This window comes from Lactuca sativa, chromosome 4 (genome assembly GCF_002870075.4).
Source record: "Lactuca sativa cultivar Salinas chromosome 4, Lsat_Salinas_v11, whole genome shotgun sequence".
NCBI lineage: Eukaryota > Viridiplantae > Streptophyta > Magnoliopsida > Asterales > Asteraceae > Lactuca > Lactuca sativa.
In genome coordinates this window covers 23,058,803-23,073,941 of record NC_056626.2, presented here as the reverse complement: position 1 = coordinate 23,073,941, position 15,139 = coordinate 23,058,803, and positions in this window count along the sequence as shown.

Genomic DNA, 15,139 nt, shown 5'->3' with positions numbered 1-15,139 from the left:
TGCCTTTAATAAGTTCAGCCGCTAGGTTCGAATGCTATTTTGCCATGAGAGAAAAGGTTGTGAGGGTTTGAAGTTGATAATCGAGATCCACGACTTTTCATCAATGTGGGGTGTGCGTCGATTTCGTGAGGGGTTACTTTTCAAAGAGTGGCATTTCTAGCTATACATTGATTCCTATGACATGGATGAGCTATTCCCACGACATGGATTTTTATTCCAACGCGACTAAGAAGTATTGTCCCAGCTGCCACAACATGGTTGAAACTGTCCCATGTCATGGGAGAGTTTTTCATCGCGAAAATAGGCTGCCATTCTAGACACCACGTCGTGGTCATGCTATTATTCGCAATGCATATTTTTTCTCAATCGGCGACACGGCGTGGTCAACACATCCCACGTCGTGGTCACTGTACATTGCATTAATTTTCAATCATGTGCACCGCATTTCAAAATTTAATGTTCTTGGTTTTATTTTCAGGCACATTCAGAAAAAACATTCCAGTTTCTAGTCTTCCATCAAATTTTAGAGCAACTTTTCAAAGCCCCCATTCTTTTCGATCTCGCAACTACTACCACCAGAAGTCTGTTCCTTTTTCTCCCTCTTTATTTTTATGTTCTTTAATTGTTTAAGAATGCAATGGGGACGTTGCATCAAATGAGTGTGGGGTAGGGGGTCGAAAGCTAAAAAAATATATTTTGAAGATGAATTGATACTGCTATATTGGAAAATATATTAAAAATAATAATAAAGACATGTAAAAATAATCTAATTTTGAAAATCTGGTACATTTAAAAAAAATTTGTTGTATTGTTATATTGAGATCTAGGTTGCTAGTGTTGTGTGAGACGATCTGATACGAGCCTCGATGTTTATTTGATCCAACATATGTTCTAGTATATTTGTGGCTTCCTTGTCCTAGTGAAATCATGAGACAAAAGTACGACATTACCCAGTTTGAGGGATGTAAAAAGTTTTGGCTTTGGGAAAACCTAGACCTAATAAAAAATTTACTAGTGACTGATTTATCTCTTAGTTCATTTCTGTCAAAATATAGCGATCGATTCAGTTTATCAAGTTTATATGTTTACTTTTCTATATTGTTGAGTCTAGTTATTACTCCCTCCATCCCAAAATTATTGTCCACAGACAAAAAACATACAGATTAAGAAAACATTAATTACCACTAATTTTATTAAATGAATGATAGTTTTACCCTTTTGGTTTATTTAATTCCATTGTAGTTGCATTTAATTTCATAATCATTTAACTAATAATGAGGGGTATTTTGGTAAAAGGGATATTTAATTTTAGAAGAAGACTATTATTTTTGGACAAACCAAAAAGAAAACATGGACTATTAATATGAGTCGGGGGAGTATATAAATAAAGTAACAGTTCAGGAGTGGAACCAATCTGTGATCTTTGGGACTTGGCCAGTATTCCCAAGGGATATTTTTGTATATTTGTCAACCTGCAGTACATTAACGCAAATCGGAATAGGTAGAATGACACTACACAAGTTTCATCGAAAGTCATGGGTTCCATTAGTGACCTAAGGGATTTTGAGTACTCTAATGAATCTTTTAGAAAGTCACGAACTATAGTATAAGTAAAAGTTGCAACCCAGTTTAAGTTTAAGTTATTTGTTTGCTTATATGTTATTATGGGAAGTTGAAACATTTAGAAAAGATAAAAAATAATAATAAAAAAGTGAAAAATAAAAAAAATGAAAAAAAAGTGAATAAAGAGAAAAAGTTTCACAAAAAGATAATGTTGCAACAAATAAAATTGTAGTTATATTTTTAGGATAATTATATTATATATTATCTTTCATTTTTTTAGTCACTTGGCACTTGACAATAACTTTTGAGACAAAAAGTGGTAAATAAAATGGCATAGGAGGTAAGAATTCCAAAAATGAACGTTGTTCAAATTGACTGGGAAGTGTTTATGAGGATTGTTAGTATTTGGGATTGGGGAAATTCTTAGGAAATTTAGACACAAATATATGCATTACACTCTTGATGTAATGGATGAGCTCAAAATGGATTGTTATGTGTGATGTTGGTGACTAGGGTTTTGATGAGATAATATGATAATAAAACCAGTTTTGCTTGGGGGCAAGCAAAAGACTAGTGTGAGGTAATTTGATAACGTCTATTTTATACACATATTCATGGTGTTTTCTTATTGTTTTATACTATGTTTTTATGCTATTTAGAAGTAAAAGGTACTTATAATGCTTAAATTTACATTTTATAGGTAAAAATTGTTGCTAGAACGGAAAGGAAGCAAAAAGATTGGAATTGGAGCTGAATTGAAAAAAAAGATGCAGCAAAAGAGGCCCAATATGCCCAACATTCGTGGCTGGGTCGCTAAGTCAGAAAACGCGATTTTTTTACAACTTACGAAGAGTGTATGTAAGTCGGTTCCAAAACCTATATATTGCGATCTAGGGTGGACCAGAGGAGAGATTACGAATTTTATACTTCTTTGGTCGATAAGAAACACATCTTCTACCACTTTGAGGGTCTAGAAGGCAGTCGGAAGGCCGTTAAACTGACATGAATGAAGATCTAAAGGATTAGGGAGCTGATTCATGCTAGAGATCGTATGGTTTGTTGTTTTGACCATGATTAGAATTCCACTGTGATTCCATTATGTGTTTACTTTCTAATTTAGGTGTTAAAACCTTTTACTTTGTGTTTATGATTTGATGAATCTTTGAGTTTATGGTTTATTTGCTATTTGGATTGTTTATTCTTATTTAATTTATTTTGTCAAGTTTGATTGCAAGATCCATATGTGTTAAAGATTGTTACTTTATTCCCTATTGTCGAATTAATAGAGTCTAGATGACCATTTTGACCGTGCTAATTTGAATTATAGTTGTCCATAACCATTGGTAATTATGACTAGTATTTAACCAAAACCTACAGTTAGGAAATAAAGTGATGAACTTTAATATGTGTGCATGAGCAGATGACCATTCTATACATGATTTAACTTCGATGACCATAAGGGTTAAATAAGATCAAATCATGCTTAATACGAATTAAATACTGATTTGCATGATTGTTTGTTCACTTGATCAATGAATTAATAGTTGTGTTAAAATCAAATGATTAGTAGTCTGGCCATGATGGTAGTCATATTAGGAATCGGTGAATAATGAATAAATATTCATTGTATTAGTAGTTTGCAATTATTTTGAGATGTAATTTGTCTAAACCAAAGTACCTATAAACATTTGTCTTTAGTTAGTTTATCAAGGTTTGTAGTTTAATTGGTTATTTGAGATTTAATTTATTCAAAACCCCTCTTTATTGCTTTCATTTATTTAATGTAACCTATAATAAAATATTCTAATATTAATTCACTACCGTTCCCCTTGAGTTCGACACCCTTGCTTATCAAAACTATACTATACTCGATCGGGTTCACTGTCTGTAAAGTGTGGTTTATATGTGATAAACTAGGAATTATAAATAAAAAATTGGTTCATTAAAAATAACACATCATACCTCTTTTAATAAGCTTTGTAGGTGGCTTCATTTTCATACAAATTCGCAACTTGTCATGAGTGCAAATAGTTATAAGAAAATACTTGTATAACCAGTGTAATCAAGAACAAGTAAGCTTTGGAAAAAAATTAAGTAACGAAGGAGTGAGACAAATGTTCACACAAAAATCTCATTTCATAAAAAATAAAGATCTGGATCTAGTGAGAAGAAATGACTTGGGATTAGTACATTTCATCAAGATCACACAAAAGAAATGAAAATAAGATTTTGAACATCGAAAATGGTATATTGAAACATAAAGTTTCAATAAATTCTTGAACAACAAGTGTTCACCGTCAATTCTTTTTTTTTTTAGGATTGTTGGGTCTCACCCTCATCATGGAAAAATGATTTAGGATCATAAACACAGAATTGTGGCATACCTAAATCCTGGTTGTTTTTTACCAGAGATGTCTTGGGCATGCATCATTGTATGTGCGAGTATTAGAAATTTAGGATGAAAAAGATTGGTTACAAAGAAACATTGTACCTCTGCTAAATATTTCGACTAACCACTCATCTCGTTACTCAAAATGGAAGAGAAAGGTAGCTTTAAGACTATTGTGAATACAACCTATTGGGAAGAAATTTTCGTAAGAAAATTTTCATTAAGGATTCATACACAATGAGTCTATGAGGTTTTTAAACAACATGTTGCAGCTTGCTTCTAGGGACACCTAACTAGTGCATGAGTTACAAATGATACATGTTCCCTATGGAGCTTTGCTTTTTGCATGCATAAGAGCAACACATTGTTACAATGAACTTCCCAATCTCAGAAAAATAAGGAAAATATTTTTGTATTTTTGATTTTTGAAAAAAAAATTCAAACATAACGAAAATCTTTTTAGTTCTTAGAATTTTATAAAGAAAAGACAAAAATAAAGATTTTTTTTTTATTTTTGAATTTTATAAAGAAAAGAAAAAAATAAAGAAAATCTTTTTGGAATTTTGAGTTTTCTAGAAAATAAGAAAATTAGGATATCACTGGCATTGGTCATTTGTTAATGATAACGAATATTTGGCAAGAGAACCAACGCTTCCCATTTTGTATTGCTTCCCAAAAGAACATGCTACCCATAAAAGAGTGCTTCCGACAAATATGGGCTTCCCAGAAATGAGCGCTTCCCAAAAACATGGGCTTCCTAGAAGTATCTGCTACCCAGAAACATGCACTTCCCAGAAATATGCGCTTGCCATTTTTGATACACTTACCAGTGAGAGTCACTTCCTATTCTCTAGATGTCAACGTGTGTTGAACGAATCAAAGCCAATATCGAAAGCGAAGCGGGTAGAAGCGTTGAATGTGAATAGTAACCTCTGAATGAAAATTTTCCAATTAACGAATGTTAGTCCAAAACTTCATAGATCAAGTTCAAGAAAAATTAGTTAGAATTACGAACATAACAAACTTCCATCATTCCCAACCCATTTAAAATTCTCAAAAATGATTTTTCATCCAGTTAGGCAGGAAAGGAGTTGATGGTCATTACACTTCACTCTATTTTCACAAGGAATTAAAGGATTGAAACTGTAAAAGTTGTCAGTTAGGCAGTATCTTTCAAAGAACTATCAGATTTAAGGAATTAAATGTCTGAAACTGTACATATGTTATGGCACTAGGGCGATGCTCCTCGCAAGGCACGATTATCGTTGAACATCTCGCCAAGGGCCTAGTAAACTTGTTTAACTTGAAAAACTGTATTGAGATCTTTGCTTTAGGATATACAGGGGCTAACATCAAAAAGGCCATGAGTAGTTCTCCGATACTCAACAAATCGTAGTGCGTTCCTCCGTGTTCACACAGATACTGCGATTAGTCTTCTTCTGAGCCAAGGTTACTGTCACACCCCCAAACCGGAATGGCGGAAACGTTCAGGGGTGGATGACGTCATGTATAGTATCATAACAATTGAATAATAATAATCAAATCAACACAACCATCATATTGGAAATATATAATTTACATTGTGTTCAAAACATTGTTTGTTTGACATCAAAACTATAGCAAAAGCTAAGACGTGACGCTACTATGTTCCGTCTTCGTGAAACCTGTGTGGGTACTTGTCTACTAATTTCCTGAGAATACGAGTGGTTTGAAAAAGTGTCTACATTTAAGTTGGAGAGTTCATAATCATTTGGTATATAAAAGTATGTTCCTTGTTCCTTGAAAACGTAAGTGTATTCATCTACAAAATCCTATATTTCTGTTGTAAATGTATTGTAGTCTTAATACCTTAAGACCAAAATGTATAAGTTTCTTATGCTTATAATCTGTAATTCGAAGTTCTCATTTATGTAAGTAGTGTGACCCATACTCCTTCCTCCTATGATCTCTTAGAGTATACATGTTATATATAATCAAGATTGAATGGACAGTCGAAAGAGTGAATCAGCCCTAAATCCACACCCAAACAAGGAACAGGATCCAAGGCGGAAACACGCATTCTAATGCCTATAGGATTTTTATTATATATAACCCTAACGCGTATGCTAAGTAATCATGGAGTAAACAATAATAGTCCTTTCATAAATGTCAGTTGCACTGTACTAGGAAAATAGTATACTATAGTCGTATTAGTATGTAATTCCTTTAAACGTATGTTTCTAGAAATTTAACCCTTGTTGTATTGAGAAGTCGTGTAATGTAGTTTTAGTATTATATAAAACTATTTAAAGGTATGTTTGCCCTATAAACCAAATGTATAGTTAATGTTCAAATGAAACTGTCTGAAAATATATTACTCCGTAAATGTTTCGTTGTTTTCTCCATGTGAGTTCCTATAACCATACTGTGACCTAAGATGGTTTAAACACAACGTTCTTCAGGCGTCGGAAGCGTTAACAACATTTTTCACCCCAGACCTGCCGGTCCAACTGTAGCTAACAGTTAGGGTGTAGGATTGTCAGTCCTATATAGATCTATACACAAATATCTCGCTCTCCTTACAAGAGACTCTGGTTATAATTCAGGACTTTCGTTGGTACTTAGATAAGTACATGAAGATGTCTCACAAATTTATTGCTTCAACGAGATTACGAGTAATGAACTAAAAACCCTTTTAGTAAATGAAAATGTAATACCCTTTAGTAAATGAAGTGTAATACCCTTTAGTAAATAAAACGTAATACCCTTTAGTAAATGAAATGTAACTTTTTCCATAGATTTTTCTAAGTGTCTAATTATTGTAAAATGAACCATAAACTATACCTATTATAGTTTATACTGTATGTTATGTTGAAATGAAAACCGTTGCGTCTTAACATATTTTTTACGTAAAGTGTTTATAAATTATAAGAAAACATAATAAGCGATTTATATTTTTAAACACAAGATTGCTTATGTTTTACTTGTATTCCCCCCTAAAACAATGAAAAATCGTGAAAACGTAGGTGTATGAACTCACCTCGGGTGTGTGTTCTTGGTTAGGTACGATGTGGTTGCGATGATCCTCGGGTTAGAACACGTATAATTTCTGAAATCCTGATAATATATAAAAACATAATATTGTGTTCATATTAGTAAAATGATTAATTTAAGTGTTAATTAACACTATTTATGTATATATACTTACAAGAGGTCTTTGGAATTAACTTGATATATTTGATTTCCTAGGGAAAACTTGAAGATGTTCTTAAGGAAACTTGAAGATTTGAAGATGATCTGGGTTTCTCATATGAAGGTGTGAAGGCTTCTGCATGAGTTTTGGGAGCAAATTAGGAAGTTTTCTAAGTTGGAAATGAGAAATTAGGCCATGATTTCGGTTAAACATATATATAGGGATAAAATATGATGGGATGTTTACGTTGGAGTGTGTATCTTCTCACCTTGAAAAGTTTGACACCGCCGAAAATGAGGGATTTCGGTCTACGATTGTATCACAAACTAGGATGATTTCGGCCTAAAAGAGTATTAGCCATGTGATTTCGGTCTTAAGATGAAGGGATTTCGGTCCTACATGACCGAAATCTCAATGTTTCAAGATTCTACAACTGAAAGCCCCCTTTTGACTTGAGTCCCTAAAGGGATTTCGGTCATGGTATTTCACAGAGAAGTGATTTCGATTCTTGGTTTCATAAAGCAAGTGTTTTTGGTTTTGGTATAGGATTAGATTTCTTAAACTAAAAACCATATATATACTATGAAATATTATGCTTTACTTTAAGTGTTTGACTTTTATTTGAACAAGTTTGTCTTAGATTGACTTATACTAACTTACTTCAACATGGTTTTCTATATATACGTATATGTGTCTTATATAAGGATGGCTTTTAAAGTATAATTGTATATATTAACATATATAAACATGCCCTCATGGATAATTGTGATTTAATGTAACAAGGTTACAAGGTGGTTTCACTTATACATTATTAAGATTTAGATTTTTATTGACCCGAAATAACCGGTTGTTACATTTACATCCTTGAACAACTGTGGTGAGAAGGGTCTTTATGATTCTGTGATCCACATGGACTTTTTAGTCATGGTTGCTGTAACGCCTGTGTTTCGGGCTTGCCATTTGTAGCAATGTAATAGTCTAGGTTAACCTCTGTAACCCGTTTTGAAATAATAAGATTGTATTATTTGAGTATTGTGTGTTTTGTGCTTAATTGCTTAATTATGTGGTTTGATTAATTAAGAATAAAAATAAGCGTCAAAATTTAAGTGTAAAATAAACTTAATATATTTGGTTAATGTTGTAGTAGTTGAAACGAGGTTTCCGAATATATATAGAACGCCCAAATCTGACTTCGTATGAGGAAGTTATGATTTATCGAAGTTCCGGCTTAGCGATATACAGCCTGTTTTACTCGATTTGAGATCGAGCGGTTGTTAGCCGAAGCAATCTAAATGAGAATCGAAGATCTCATTGTTGGTATTGAAACGATAAAAAGTTAGGCGAGAACGGACGTCAAACGAAGAAGTTATGAATTTATAACGAAAGTTTCTGTCCCGGCCTATTAAAAATAATTAATAAAAATAAAGTCAAAATTAGCCGACGGAGTCTAAACGAAAGTCGTAGAGCATGGTCTCACCTTTCCGTGGATATAAAGAACGTCGAAAACGGAGTTCGTATGATGAAGTTATGAATTTCCGAAGTTTATTAATCATTTTGTATTTATTTTTAATTCAAAATTCGGAAGCATTATCCGAAGGAGTCACCGATCTGATCCGAGGTACGCCCCGCGTACTCGAGTACGCCCCGCGTACTCCGAGGGATGTCGACACTCGCACTCGAGCACTTCGGATACGTAAGCAATGACGTTTTGGGCAGTACGCCCCGCGTAACGCAGTACGCCCCGCGTACTCCGAGGCTCCAGCCTCCTATAAATAGGATGCGAGGGTTCCGGGTATTTTTGCCAATTCCCTCTCGTTTTCGTGTCGAAGCTCTGTGCAAAAACCCCCGAAGCTACCCCGAAGTCCCGGTATCATACTCTAGCCCCGAGGCAAGTCCCGAGATCCCGAAGATCCCGAAAAGTGCGGTTCCCGAGTCGAAGCTCTGCCCGCGAGAAGTTCGATTTTTGAGAAGATCTTCCAGATCTGCTGTGGATTACTACTTCTATAAGCCGTAGTGCTGTCCGATCATCTTCTGATCAAGTGAGTGTGTAGTTATTTCTTCTAATACAATAATACGAAGTATTTTATATAAAAATACGTGCTATGTGTATATATTTGGTTGTGTTATGTGTGAATGAGTATTCACTCTCTTCTATCTTATAGATCTGCTTATTTCTTTATGAGATATGTGTTATGTGTGTGTGCCTCATCTGTTATGTGATATATGTGTTGATTAAAGCATGCTATACAGGTTTTCTTTAAACTATGTATACAAATGTATATTTTTATCTACTAATATGTTGGGTAGAACATGGGTAGACAGTTGGTGTGTAATAAACAGATGAGAGGCCTCGTTGTTGTTTGATTGAGTCATCTAGCGGAGTTTAGATGACGACCACTGGCTATTCTAGACAGTCTTGTGGAAACATTAGCAGGTTCGCCACCTGTAGGTGTTAATGAACTTGGGTGTTCATTCGCTGTACTCCATCCCCCTCATGGTTGCCTTATTTGACTTATATTGCTGAGGTACCCCCGAAGCATGTGTTGTCGCCCCGATGAAATATTCTTAGACTAGGTCCCTTATGTTAGTTGTTTTAGGGACATTAAAGTGAGAATAACGGGAATGGGTAATTGGGTTATTGTTGGTTGGTGAAAATTAAATATGATATTTATTGTGGGTTGAAAACCCTATATGCTCACCAGGCTCCCAAGCCTGACCCACTCAGTTTTAAATTGTATTACAGGTAGTGGCGGAAGGGCATGAGATGGATGAACCATCAAGTTGTTTTGTTTACAAGTCTGCATATGTTTATATTTGTTATATGACTTGTAATGTATTCGTTTATGCTTATTGGTCTGAATCGGAACATGACACCCCGAGTTTTGATTATAATGAAAATACATTTCTTTTATGAAATGCTTCGGTAAACAATGTTTTATCATGTTTTGTTTTTGGGAACAAATTCCGCAACTCTTTCAAATCAAAAGGATTTACTCTGAAAATATTTAAAAGCATAAATGAAAATCGGTCTTTTCTGGCCGAGATTTTGGGGATGTCACAGTTGGTATCAGAGCATTAGTTTAAGCGAACTAGGAATTTGTTGGATTTCTAGACTTAAACTTAGAATGCTAAGTGAAGTTTTGAGATGCGTGTCTGTTATGTTTTAGACACGAGCACTAGTTTATTTTTAGGAAAGTTGCCTAAAATGCTTTATGTGCTAAATGTTATATGTTGCCATATATGATATTATTTGTTCGGATCTATGGTCTGTTGCCGACCGGATCTAGAAACCTTATGTGTGTAGGATTCTAAGCGTACGTCTACAACATTAGAACTAGCATGTAAACGTTTCGGAGTGATAAGGATGATTTGAATATCTATCATGATTGAGGATCTAATTTCACCTTATTCGGTGTAGATCAAAATGGTGAGAACAAGAAGTGGAGTTGGAAATGCTGACGAAAACAGGAATCAACCACCAGTGATTGAGCCAATACCTGTCGTAGCAGCAGCACCTGAGCCAATAACCATGGCTGGTGTGCAATTGATGATTCAGACGATGTTGGATCGTCAGATGGATGAAACTAGACGGTTGCTTCAACAAAATCGTGAAGAACTGTCGATTCGAGTGGAAGAGCCTGAACTGAATGAAGGGCACTCGGAAGGTGGAAACTTCAGTGGGTCTGTTGGTCCAGCCAACCCACCGATAGTTAGGCAAGATAACCATGATGGAAGGAATGATGGAATGGGATGCAAGTACAAGGACTTTTTGACTTGTAAACCATCGACCTTCAATGGAAAGGAGGATCCGATTGGGGTTATGGATTGGATCTCCGAAATGGAGTTAGCCTTTATGACATGTGGCTGTAGAGGCAAGTTGCAGACTATCTATGCCGTGCGACAATTCCGAGGTGGAGCCGTTCGTTGGTGGAACACTCTAGGGAAGACCTTAAGCCCTAGCGAGCCACTGCAATTGTCATGGGCAGAGTTCTTGGTGCAGTTTAAGCGCAAGTTCTGCTCGGCTCAAAATCTGTTGGAGTTGGAGAACAAGTTTCTGACATTGACGAAGGGTAGCATGTCAGTAGATGAATACACCAATAACTTCACCGATAAGATGGAGTTTGCCTTGCGTATCGTTCCAGACGAGCTGACAAAGGTGGATCGGTATGCGAAGGGACTTCCATGGGAGTACGAGGTGCCGGTACGTCAGGCACTTACTCTAGAGGCAGCTATCTGGGCTGCCAAGTCTGTGGAGAACATGATAAAGGGAAGAACCACCGACAAGGTTGAGGTTGGTGAGAAAAGGAAGTTTGAAGGAACATCTGGTTCCAGTAAGAAGAGTAAATTTTCGAAATTTGATTCGAAAAAGTTTGGAGGAAAAGGAGGCGAAGCAAAGTGGTGTGATAAGTGTAAGAAAAGGCACTTTGGGAAATATAGCGAGGATGTGACCTGCTACAAGTGTGGAAAGGTTGGACATTTTGCCAATGAATGTCCGAACAACAAAAGGATGTGTTTTGGGTGTAATGAAGAGGGGCATATTTTGAAAGACTGTCCGAAGAAGAAGGAGGCAGCTAGGCCCAACATTCCACCAAAGCCGAAGGCGAGAGCCTTCCAGATGACACTTGAGGCTGCGAAAGATGAAGCTGATGTCGCTTCAGGTACCTTTCTCGTAAACGAATTACCTGCTCATATATTGTTTGATTCTGGAGCCAACTACTCCTTTATTTCGCATGAGTTTGGTAGAAAGCTAGCTTTGCCTGTTGATAGACTAAATAATGCTTTATTAGTCGAAGTAGCTAGTGGCAAGTTTGTACCTGTTAGCCATCGTATGAAAAACGTCTTGATCGACCTTAATGGGAATAAGTTTCTCGAGGAATTATTGCCTATCGAACTAAATGGTTTCGACATCGTCTTGGGAATGGATTGGCTTAGCGCCAATGATGCCGAAATTTTGTGCAAGAAGAAGATAGTTAAAGTAAACCCGCCTGGGAAAGATTCGTTTATGGTGTATGGGGACAAACGCAGAGTGAATTCTGGAATCATTTCTCTAATGAAAGCCAGAAAGTGTTTGACCAAGGGATGTACATCATATTTAGCATTCGTGATTGATGCTAAGAAGGAAAAGAAGGTGATGCAGAGTATTCCAGTGGTGTGTGATTTTCCGGAAGTGTTCCCCGAGGATCTTCCTGGATTACCACCTGATAGACAAGTGGAGTTCAGAATAGACTTGTTACCAAGAACCACGCCAATAGCAAAAGCACCTTATCGATTAGCACCGACGGAGATGAAGGAGCTGATGATGCAACTTCAGGAGTTATTGGACGAAGGTTTCATTAGACCTAGTTCATCGCCCTGGGGAGCTCCGGTGTTATTTGTAAAGAAGAAAGATGGAAGTATGAGAATGTGCATCGATTACAGAGAGCTGAACAAGGCAACAATAAAGAATAGATATCCGTTGCCGAGGATTGATGACCTGTTTGATCAATTGCAAGGTTCGAGCTATTTCTCGAAGATCGATCTTAGGTCAGGATATCATCAGCTGAAAGTAAGAGAGCAAGATATCGAGAAGACTGCATTCAGAACTAGATATGGACACTACGAGTTCTTGGTTATGTCGTTTGGACTAACCAATGCTCCAGCAGCTTTCATGGATTTGATGAATAGGGTTTGTAATCCTTTCCTTGATAAATCCGTGATAGTGTTCATAGACGACATTCTGATCTACTCGAAAAGCCAGGAGGAGCATGGAAGACACTTGCGAGAAGTGTTAGAAGTTTTGAAGAAGGAGAAGCTTTATGCGAAGTTCTCCAAATGTGATTTTTGGATTCGTGAGGTCCAATTCTTGGGTCACGTGGTCAACCAAGAAGGGATAATGGTTGATCCAGCGAAGATTGAAGCTGTGACGAAGTGGGAACAACCGAAAAGTCCCACGGAGATTCGAAGCTTTTTAGGATTAGCCGGATATTACCGAAGGTTTATCCAAGGCTTTTCTTCGATTGCTACTCCATTAACAGCTTTGACCCACAAAGGAGCTACTTATGCTTGGAGTGAGAAGCATAAAGAAGCATTCGAGAAGTTAAAGAAGAAGCTATGCGAGGCACCGATACTTTCTCTACCCGATGGAGTCGAAGACTTCGCTGTTTATAGCGATGCGTCTGGTGTTGGATTGGGTTGTGTTTTGACCCAAAGAGAAAAGGTGATAGCATACGCGTCTCGACAGTTGAAAGAGCATGAAAAGAATTACCCGACTCATGATTTGGAGTTGGCAGCGGTAGTTTTCGCTCTGAAAATATGGAGGCATTACCTCTATGGCACGAAGTGCAAACTTTTCACTGATCATAAGAGTCTCCAATACCTCTTTAATCAGAAAGAATTGAATATGAGGCAACGACGCTGGCTAGAATTACTTAAAGACTACGACTGCGAGATACTTTACCACCCCGGTAAAGCTAATGTTGTTGCTGATGCTCTCAGTCGGAAAGTCAATCTTGAAAGGAAGAGGCCAAGAGCGTTGAAAATTGAAGTTGTCTCGACTATTGTGGAAAGTATAAGGAAAGCTCAAGAGGAAGCTTCTGAGAAAAATGACCGAAAGGAGGAACGTTTGGGTAAAACGTTGGTGTTTGGTACTAACGGTCATGGACTGAAGGTATTCCAAGATCGTATTTGGGTACCTAAGTCAGGAGGAATTAGGGATCTTCTGATGGAAGAAGCTCACAAGACCATGTACTCGATTCATCCGGGTAGCACTAAAATGTATAGGGACCTGAAACCCTACTACTGGTGGCCGACGATGAAGCTTGATGTTGCAAAGTATGTGGCCGAGTGTGTGACTTGTGCGAGAGTCAAGACACAACATCAGAAACCTTACGGGAGTTTAGAACCATTGCCTGTGCCTATGGGTAAGTGGGAAGACATTGCTATGGATTTTGTCACTAAACTGCCCAGAACAAAGAATGGTCACGACATGATTTGGGTGGTCGTTGATCGATTCACTAAGAGTGCACATTTCATAGCGGCCAGGGAGAAATGGTCTATGGAGAAGCTTGCGAATTCTTACGTGAAGGAAATTGTGAGGCTTCACGGTGTTCCGTTAACGATTGTATCGGATCGTGATAGCCGTTTCACCTCAAGGTTTTGGAAAAGTCTACAAGAGGAAATGGGTACCAAGTTATGTTTAAGCACAGCTTACCATCCGCAGACTGATGGTCAGAGTGAAAGAACAATACAAACACTTGAAGATATGCTGAGAGCATGTACCTTGGAATTCCTAGGTAATTGGGATGAACATTTACCGTTGGTAGAATTTTCCTATAATAATAGTTTTCACTCGAGCATTAAGATGGCACCGTACCAAGCTTTGTATGGACAGAAGTGTCGTACGCCGTCTTGTTGGCTTGAGGCTGGGGAAAAGCAGTTTATGGGACCGGAGTTGGTTCATCAAACTGCTGAAAAGTTGAAAATAATTAGGGAAAGAATGTTAGCAGCTCAAGATCGTCAAAAGAGCTATGCTGACAAGAAGCGAAGACCGATGACTTTTGAGGTTGGAGATTCGGTTTTGCTTAAAGTCTCGCCGTGGAAGGGACTTATAAGATTTGGAAAAAGGGGAAAGTTGAGTCCAAGGTTTATTGGACCGTTTAAAGTCCTTCAGAGGATTGGGAACCAAGCTTACAAGCTCGAATTACCCGAAGAGCTGAATGGAATTCACAACACCTTTCATGTGTGTTATTTGAGGAAGTTCACGGGAGAAGTTCCCGATATAATTCCAATTTCTGAATTGAGAATTGATGAGAACAAAAGGTTGATTGAAGAACCAGAGGCAATTGTTGACCGAAAGACTAAGAAGTTGCGACGCAAAATGGTTGGGTTAGTGCTTGTCCGATGGAAACACACGAATGGGCCGAATCTCACCTGGGAGACGGAGAGTGACATGTTGAGTCGCTATCCGCATTTGTTTGTTGATGTGTGATTCCGGGGACGGAATCATTCTAAGGTGGAGAGAATTGTAACGCCTGTGT